The sequence below is a fragment of the Impatiens glandulifera genome, chromosome 5, assembly GCF_907164915.1.
Source record: "Impatiens glandulifera chromosome 5, dImpGla2.1, whole genome shotgun sequence".
Taxonomy (NCBI): domain Eukaryota; kingdom Viridiplantae; phylum Streptophyta; class Magnoliopsida; order Ericales; family Balsaminaceae; genus Impatiens; species Impatiens glandulifera.
Window position 1 is genome coordinate 24,208,299 of NC_061866.1, and position 10,607 is coordinate 24,218,905.

Below are 10,607 nucleotides of genomic sequence, written 5' to 3' on the forward strand. Positions count from 1 at the left end.
GATTTCGGTAGTCGGTAAATGATGGTTGTCGGGTCCCGGAAAGTCATATCGTTCCTTGATTTCTAGCTCGGTTTTCTTCTCCATCTCAGATATCTCAGCATCTAGCTTGGCAATGATCTCGTGCAATGAGTCCCTTGCCTTAGTTTCCTCATCGTTAAGGACCATATCTTTGGAGGCCTTCAATACTTCCTTTACGGCCCATACCTTGGCGTTCTTTTCGGCTAGAACACATCTGGACATAGCCAAGGGGATATAGTCTGATTTTGTCAGCCGGAATATTGTTCGCTCCAGTTCTACCAGCCTCAAGCACTGATCAGATCTGGAAGGAAATATATCGAATGGAAGTTCACTACGGATTCTCCACCAGTCATAGAAAACGTAAGATATCTCGTGTGCCCAATCCCCAACCTTCTTGAGGATTCCTCTCACAATGGTTTCGGCTGCATCTGATTCAAAGTGGTGGGATTGTTTCGGAGATTCGGGTGGAGTGAGGACAAAAGCTGATTTCCCGTGGTCCGGATTATATCATTTGAATGAGCATCAACCCCATCCGTACCTGATGAACTCATATCAATGGTGTTACCTTCCTGAACCGGAGGAATTTCTTCTTCCTCATTAACAGGTTTTGATGATTCCGGTGTAATGTTAGGAATGGGGTTTTCAACACCCGGATTTATTGTGCTTTTTCAGAATCATTATCCCCTTAAGACGGAGGACAGGAAGTTGGTATTTCTTCTTCATTATTGACCGCTTCGTTGGTCAAATCATCTAACTGGTCAACTTTATCGCCCTGACCTTCTTCAATAATTTTACTCGTCGCCTTGTCATTGTTTGCCCGAGTGACTTCTTTTGCTATGTCTAGTACCACATCTGAAGTCCTTAACTAGACTTTCTCCATTGTATTTGTAATGTATTTAGGAGGAGATTTCCTAATTTCAGAGTTATGAGTTTGAATACTAACCTGGTCAAAAGTTTTTGCAGCCCGACTTGCAGAAGATTCGGCCTGCCTTGGAAAAGGGATGTTTTCGGCTGCATCCTTTTCTTTGTTCGGAGAAGAATGAACCGGGATTGGAATCACTATGTTGATGGGTGTTTCTCCATGATCGAACCAGATGGATGGAGCTAAACCAGATCGGATGGGCGAGGAGATGGTTTGGGAGATGGAGTTTTCTCTAACTCGTGAGACTTACTGGCAGTTTTCTTCGCAGTCGGCTTTCTGGTTCTCTTAGCCGTACTTTTGAGTCTTCCCTTTTTCTCTTGTATTGCGGTTTGTTTGGCCTTACCCTTCGGTTCGGCTTCTCTAGGGCCCTCATCCTTCGGGACAGCCGGGTCGGCCTCTTTAGAAGCCTTGGCCCATGGAGCTCTTTCCTTGGCCGATTTCTCGATTTAGGTCCTTACATTCTCAGCATTCATAATTTTGGAGTTAGATAGGGGTGTACCTTCACCGATTTGGATCTGTAGATATTGAAGAATTTTCTCGATCGGCATAGCGTAGGCTTGAACCCGATCTTTTGTCCCAGCAACCACTTCGCATAGTTGCTCGAAGAGTACACACCGGCACAATGGATTTTGTCACTTCGGACTATACCGACCATCATTTCAAGTTTCAGCCGGGTCATGTTGTCAAAATTTCCTCCTTTTCCTTGTAGGGATTTAGAGATTATATCCATTAACCATCGGAAAACCGGCTTCAGTTACTCTTCTTGCTGGTGTGATCCACCAAGTCAGCTACGTCTTTTGAAATTGCCAGCCGAACCGCCGTAGAGTCGGCTTTTGATAGATCGGTCTAGAAATCCCTTCCTTCATTGGACAAACCAAGAGCTTTAGCAAATAACTCCTCGTTGATCTCAAAAGTTGTGCTGCATACGGTGGCAGTTATGACTCTTTTCCTTAGACTTGCCTGGCTGAAGAACTCCAGGACTTCATTATGATGAAGAACGAAAGGGCCATTCAGGAAAGTCTCCAAACCCGAGTCCTCCAGATATCCGATCAAGGCTTTGTACTCGTTGGTTACATTTTCTTCGATTTCGTTGAAGTTGAACTGTAAAATATAGGTGAAAAGTGCGTTATCTCGTCCCATGGTGGTTTGAAAGATAGAGTAGAGAGGATCTTGAGAGATAAGATGCAAGAGTGTTTTGGAAATTTTTAGAGAGAGAGAGCGTGGAATGAATAATGAATCAACTTTTAATTTATATAAGGAGCGGTTACTTGATGGTTAAGAAACCGAACCGTCACGTCGTTGCGAGTTTTTGGCGCCAAAACTCCCTCCAAAAGTTAATGCGGTAACTGTTGGCGGTAAATTAGGGTGGTAAATTTGAGCGGTGAACTAGAGGCGGTAAACTATTGGCGGTTGATTTTTGAAGTTTAGCCGAATTTTAATGTTAAGCCGAAATTTTGATGATAAGCCGGAAAATATGATGTTGAGCCGGAATTTGATGTTAGGCTGAAATAGTTAGAGAAGGTGAATGATTTTGAATTAAGCCGATAATATTGATAAGTGAAGTGATCACCCGGTCGTACAACAAAATGACCAAGATGACCGGAAATGAATCGGTACAATGACAAAAAGAATTATCGACGGCGAAGGTTCATTTCGTCCATCTTCAATGCCCAATCCTCCATGGTGTAGCCGGTCCGCTTTTGATTCTTGTAATCCAGCTTTCCATCATTTCACTAGTCATCGTGTTTGCCAGGTCTACCGGGATTCTTGGTCCGAGATTTAGAATGAAGGAACGAATGTACTGGGTAATTTGGGGAGCGAAGCCGATTCTTCTTCTGGGAGCCGCTATATACCCCTTTAGGTTGTTGAAGATGAGGGTGGCCCAATTTATGGGCGAGTAGTTTGTGATTGCGATCATGATGTCACTCACTTGCTGAGTGTAATTTTGATTCGCCATTCGTCCCAGGATTGACCGCTGGATCAAGTCTTGGAGGATTTGAAAATGAGGAGCTAGGTCATCTTTCATACCGCAGCATCCAACCTTATGTCTGTTGCTGGAGAAGATGTGTGCATAGTGCTCATTCGCTTCGACGAGAGGAGTTGGAAAGTCAGAAAACCCTTTGGTTGAAAGGTTGAAAAGATCTACGTACGACTCTTCAGTGAGCCAGTAGAACTAGTAGTCAATGTAGGTGGTGATGCTTCCATCATCCATTACATGTGCATTGTTCAAGAACTCGTGCACCTCCTCTTCGAGGATGGTGTCCGATCCTTCAAGGAATGTTTGTAGACCGGAATAGATCCATGGTTTGACCAGAACATTGTTGAGTCTGTTGTCGAGAACGAATTCGAAGTCAATGATGATGAAGTTTCGGATTTCCGCATTCATTTTGAGAGGAAAGGGGAAAGTTGTGATATAGATATGAAGGTTCAAAATATATATATAGAGAGAGAGATACTTTCAAAGTGTGATTTGTTTGAAGGGGAATGATGTCTTTATATAGTGCAAGCGGTTATGAGATATTTAATGAGAATATTTTGAAAAATCTCACCCTTTATGTATTGTCAATAAATGCTTGATGCCTTTTCAAGATAATAACCTTTTTGGAATTGTACGATGTATGCTAACTAGCCTATCCGGACTAGGCACGCCTTTTGGTTAATGAATATGTCTATTCCCAATGAGGATTTGAAATTATTCGTTTTAGGATATTTTCAGAGTTTAGGGATTTTATGTCCTAAAACTGAGCCGAAAAAGGAAATATTTGTCATTAAAAAAAGTGATGTACCGAACCGGTAGTACAATAAAATTACCGGTTCGGTAATGGAAAAGAAGGAGAAGCAAGAGAAAATCAGCATTAGTCGGTTGAAAAACAAAAGAAGATTAATAATGGGATGGCCCAACTATTGGGGTCTTCTTGGCCTTTGTCTTGTCTCACCTGTCGATCATCTCTTGGATCCTCTCCTATGTCAACAGCTGGTTCAGGTGGAGAATGATACCCGAGCCATGATAGTTGTTGAAGTGGTTGAACAAACCGCTCAACTGTGGAGCATAACCAGTTTTGTTGGAGAGAATTAGCTCCTTCAGGTTGTCGAATATGATTCTCGACCAATTCACCCTTGTTCCTTCGGTGATGGTCATCATCATCTCGAAGATGCGTTGGGTGTAGTTTTCGGACTTGTCCCTGACCATGATGGACTTACTTAAGATCTCGCTAAGAACCTGGTATTCGTTAGCGAGACGACTCTTGGGTCTCCAGGTGTTAACCGGGGTCATAGAGTCGGAAAAGTGGTGTTTCATCTCTTCGATGAACACCGGGGAGTAGATCTGGTCGGTGACACCTTGGGTTGGCAGCTCGCAAAAATTTGCGAAATCTGTCGAACTGAAGATGAATAATTTTCCATAGTTTTGAGCAAAGATGACTTCTGGATGTATCACCCTTGCTGTGTCGAAAAACTCATTAACTAAGGAGTAGTTAATGGCATATCGGTTCTCTAAGAACCTTCTCAGACCGGTGCTCTCAAGAGCTCCGAAGATGCATCGGACTTCATTGTCGTCAGAGTTGGCTACCGATTCGAAATCGGCTAGGAGAACCTTTTTAGAGAGAGAGCAAGGAATTTTTAGAGAGTTTTGCTTAGAGGGTTTTCTTGTGATGAATAGTGTTTTGAATAGTGTTTTTAAGTTGGATTAGATTAGCTACTTATATAGTCAGCCAATGGTAAGAATTCTTAGAGATGTCATTTCGTAATTATTATGAGGTTAACTTGTGTAAGTGTATAATGTTTGTTTCCAATGACAAAGTAATGATGGAAAAAAGATTTTCATCATGGTTTTAAAAATATGGAAGGGATGTTAGTCTTCTTCTTTCAGTGATGGACACGTGTCGTCACTTTGATTGAGGTATAGATTGTTTAAAAATTTCATAGGTATAATCATCAAAGCGTGCATGAAAATAGCGGTCAGCTGTCTCAAGTTAGCCGGAAAAATCCATTTACCGAGATCATGATGCATTTTATCGGATAGTTTTCCATGACATTTGTTCAGCTTTGGAATAAACTATCTGTTTTACCAAGTCATTTGAACCGCCCAATATATTTACATGTGATTTGGCAGTGTGAATTTATCAAGCTTAACCGGAGACATCTTTCCGGTTAGCATGTCTGAGTGTTTAATTTCTTATTGAGGTATGGCTTGAGAAGCGAGAGTTTCTCCCTAAGCTCATGCCCTGGTTTTTCATAAGATTTAGATTTTTGGAAAACATGCAATAACACTTAAGGTATAAGTTGTTTACTATCAGTAAGTCCCAAGATATTTCTAAAATAAGAGAACTTAGCTTTCTGTAGCAGTTGGTGAAGATGTCATCCACTTGTTGTTCGGTTAAGACATACTCCAGCCGAATGTATTTTTGTTGGACGTGTCCCGGATGAAGTGTTGTCTGATATCAATATGCTTCGTTCTTGAGTGGAACACTGGATTGTATGTAATCGCTATTGCACTGGTGTTGTCACAAAAGATTGGAGATTCTTCGGCAGTGATACCGAAATCTCTTAGTTGTTGTTGGATCCAGAGGAGTTGAGCACAGTAGCTTCCGGCTGCTAGATACTCTACCTCTGCGGTTAAAGTGGCAATTGAGGTTTGCTTTTTGCTATACCAGGCGACGAGTCGGTCTCCTAGAAATTGGCATGTTCTTCTCGTGCTCATTCGGTCAATTTTGTAGCCTGCATAGTCTGCATCGGAGTAACTAATTAGATTAAAACTTGAATCTTTTGGATACCATAGACCCACGTCTTGAGTCTTTTTCAGATATTTCAGGATCCTTTTGGCTGCGGTATAGTGTGATTGCTTTGGATTGGCTTGGAATCTTCCGCATACTCCAACGGCGAATAGAATGTCCGGTCGGTTGACTGTTAGGTAGAGGAGTGAGCCGATGATTCCTCGGTAGGCTGTTATATCTACCGCTTGACCGTCCTCGTCTTTATCTAGTTTTACTGATGAGCTCATTGGAGTAGCCGCTTTGGTACAAGTGTCCATTCCAATTTTCTTAAGTAGTTCAGCTGTGTATTTAGGTTGGCTGATGAATGTTCCGGTGTCAATTTGCCGAACCTGCAAACCTAGGAAGAAACTCAATTCCCCCATCATACTCATCTCAAATCTTTCAGACATTAACTTTGAAAGGTTGTTACATAGTTTTGGATCGGTTGAACCGAAGATGATATCATCTACATATATTTGAACAAGTAAAATGTGTTCCTTTTTCTCAAATTTGAAGAGTGTTCTGTCAACCAAACCTATTGTAAATTTGTGATCAAATAAGAATTCGGTTAAGGTATCATACCAAGTTCTTGGAGCCTATTTTAAACTGTAAAGGGCTTTATCAAACCGGTATACATGACTTATTAGTTCAAGATTCTTAAAACTGGGAGGTTGATCAACATATAACTCTTCACTTAGTCTGTCGTTTGGAAAAGCACTTTTGACATCCATTTGAAAAACTTTAAAATTTTTGAAAGCCGCAAATGCCAAAAATATTCTAATAGCTTCAACTCTAGCCACAGGAGAAAATGATTCTTCAAAATCAATTCATTTTTCCTGTTTTTATCCTTGAGCCACTAGCCGGGCTTTGTTCCTCGTAACCAAACCGTCTTCATTGAGTTTATTTCTGAACACCCATCTTGTTCCTATGACCGATTTATGTTTCGGTCTTGGAACTAGATGTCAGACTTTATTTCTCTCAAACTGGTTTAACTCTTCTTGCATTGATAAAATCCATTCGGGATCTAGCAACGCTTCATCTACCTTTTTCGGCTCAATTTGTGATATGAATGTTGAGTTTTCATACCCTTCCAAATTTTGTTGCCTAGTTTGAATGGGTCAAGAGAGGTTACCTATTACAAGTTCAAGAGGATGATTTCTATTCCTTCTGAGGTTAATTCTGGTAGTTTCTTCCAAGCGTCCAGTTAATTGATCAAGGTTAGACGGATCGGTAGGCTGAGCCGAGTCAGTCCGATCGATTTCCTCAGTTGGCGCTAAGGTGTCAACTTCCTGTGGTAAGGAAACTTGATTAGGATGAATCTCAGCATTAATCTCTTGATCATTGACAAACCGTCTGTAAATCGGAACCTCATCTTCATCATTAGAATAAATATTGAAAATTTTCATTCTATTATGAAGGTCAAAGGGTAATGTAGTATTACGTTCAACCGATTCATCAAAAACAACATGTGAAGTTTCTTCAACAGTTAATGTTCTAGTATTATAAACTCTATATGCTTTACATACGGCTAAATAGCCCAACATTAATCCTTCATCAGATTTAGCATCAAACGCGGTCAAATAACTTTTGTCGTTGATGTGAACATAACACTTACAGCCAAAGATCCTAAGATACCGGATGTTAGTAACTTCGTCATGGTATATTTCAAATGGTGTTTTAGTAAAACGTTTGGAAATTAAAGACCGGTTTTGAGTATAACATGCAGTGTTGATAGCTTTAGCCCAAAATTTTTGAGTAATACACGAATCGGCTATCATAGAACTTGCGGGTTCCTTGAGAGTTCAGTTTCTTCTCTAAGCCAGAACATTTTGTTGAGGTGTTTTGGCACTAGACAACTCGTGTCTAATACCAGAATCAACAAGAAAAGTAGTTGAAGTACTGTTTGTGAATTCGGTTCCTCTATCACTTCTGATTCGGTTAATTTAGATAGATTTCTCATTTTGTATTCTTAAAATTAACTTGATCAAGTTCGGTGTAGCTTGACTCTTAGAGGATAAAAATGTTACCCAAGTAAATCTAGAGTAATCATCAACAACTACCATGGTAAAAATGCATGTCTCCTAGGTTTGTAACCTTAACCGGTCCAAATAGATCCATATGCAATAATTCTAAGCATCGTTCGAATTGAAAATTTCCTTTGCTTTTGAAAGATGATATTATTTGTTTTCACATTTGACATGCAGCACATACTTTATATTTGGAAAATGTGATGATAGAAAAATTAAGTAAGTTAATTTCCAAACCGGCCATACATTACGATTTTTAAATATTTATTATAAATAATCAAAAAGGGAGAAATTGATAGAAAAATTAAGTAAGTTAATTTTCAAACCGGCCATACATTACGATTTTTGAATATTTATTCTAAATAATCAAAAAGGGAGAAATTGATAGAAAAATTAAGTAAGTTAATTTTTGAAACCGGCCAGAAAACTAAACTACTATTAAATCTTATGTGCAAGAACAAATCGACTCGTATAAACTGGCTGGAACTTCATAAACCGGTTCAGGATCATATAAAAGCAATCCGGCTCCAGATGATCAATCCATGATGAAGAGAAACTGGTCTCAACATATCTCAACATATCTCAACATTCTCAACAGACCGGCTAACAAAGAAAAAGTTTACATTCCAAGCCGGATTATACTATGAAAGAGTCAACCGGAAACTACGAACTACAAAGATGACGTAATGTGACGAAATAGACGTGTCTTGGGAAAATAAAAGAAGATAAGATCCGGATCAGAAGCATGCAATAAAAACAATGATGAAACAGCTGATCCGAAGATCCGACTCATACAGCTGGAAGGTGCATGCCTGACACGTGTCCAAATCTGCCAGCCGGCTACGTCATTCATACCTGAGAGGTATCTGCATGCTTGCCAAGTGTCATGAAGTTGAAACGTGCAAGCAACCTCTCTGAACCGGCGTGAATTTGAATTGACCAATCCCACGGTGAGAGAAGAAAGTGACCGTTGGAATGCTCTTCACTATAAAAGGAAGACGAAGCGACCTCATTAATGACAAGTCACGAACATCTTAAGAGAGAGAAAGAAATCTCACGCGTGATCCAAAACCGTTGTACAATTTACCGAAAGCTTTGTTTGTGTTGTGTTAGTGTATTACATCAAGAGTGAGTTGGTGTAACCGGCGAGTAGCGAGTTAGGCTCGACCGGCAGTGTAATTGTTGTAACTTTGAAAGTTAGTGGAGATCCTTCTCAAAACCTGAGAGGAAGGGGTGACGTAGGAGGGTTTGCTTCGAACATCCATAAAAAATCCTGTCTCGTATCGTTTATTTAATTCTTGCTTACTTAACTCTAAAACCAAAATACAAACCAAAACATAATCTCACTCCTCAATCAAAACTGGTCCACTCATATCTCTAAAACCGACTCCTCATAAACCTCATCCAAGTCGCGTACGTTGCTTCAGACTGAAACAGACATTTCCGCCCTTGAACCCGGTTCAAGAGTTTATGACAGTTTACGTGGTGCTGAGAAAGGTCATAGTCTCTAACCGGACTATCACCAAAGTGTTGTGTGTTATTGTAAGCGGCCACCCTTACTAAAACCGGAAACACCCCGGTCCCCCAAGGGCGTCCCCGATCCTAACAAGTGGTATCAGAGCGAGATTCTTAGCACTCAAGCAACCTAAGAAGATGGGAAGCATGACCCACAACGACAAGCCACCAATGCTAAATAGTGAAGCGTTTAGCAGCTGGAAGAAACAGACTTACCTACATCTAATCACGCTGGATGATGAGATGAGCAGAGTTCTGAAGAAGGACCAATCAAGATCAAGAAGGATATAGATGCATGGACAACTGAAGATCGAAGACGGAGCAACCTGGACAACCATTGCATGAGGCACATCTACAAAGCTATAGACGATAACACCTTGAACAAGATATCAGACTGTGAAAATGCAAAGGAAGCCTGGGAAACGATCATTCAGATCCATGAAGGAAACGAAAGAACAAAGGAGAACAAAATCTTGGTGGCTACACAAAAATATGAAAACATCAGGATGAAACCGGGGGAGAACATGAAGGAATTTAGCAACCGGTTCACCAACGTAGTCAACGAGCATCAAACACTCGGAAAGAGATACGACAACCGAAAAGTAATCATTAAAGCCTTAAGATCACTGCCAAGCACATGGGATATCAAAACCATGGTGATGAGGGAATCAAGCAACCTCGGGCAGATGAAGTTGCATGATGTGTTTGAGGATCTTAAAGCATATGAGTTCGAGATTAAGTCTCGGATCGAAGATAAGGCATCTACGTCAACCGCAACCAGAGCTTTGGTTACATCGGTGGAACCGAGGTCCAAGTATCAACCGTTCCGGCTCCAGTCAAAAACGCTGATCAGATCAGTGAAGATGTGATGGCGATGTTAGCTCAGAAATTTGGGAGATTCATGAAGAAGAACCAGCCGCCATCTAACAACAACTTTAATTATAATTATGTAGACAAATCAAATAAAAGATACTATAACTGTGATGGTTTTAAACATTTCAGGTTAGAATGTAGGAAACCGAGAAGAGACGACAAAAAACCGAAAGGCAACTATCAAGGCAACAACTACCAAGGCAACCGGAACCAGGGTAACAAATACCAAGGAAATGACTATCGGAGAAATGACAACCAACGGAACGACTACCGGAGAAACGATAACCAGCAGGTCGATGAGGGGAAGGAAATACAGAAGGCATTCATTGCATCCGACAATGGAAGCGAATGGGCGTATTCCGACAACGAGAATGATGAGGAAAGAGTAACATGCTTCATGGCAAATGACGAAGAGGTTAGGAGAAGCAACCGACTAAGGAACTCGGAATGGTATCTGGATAGAGGATGCTCGAGACACATGACCGGCAACGATAAGCTGCT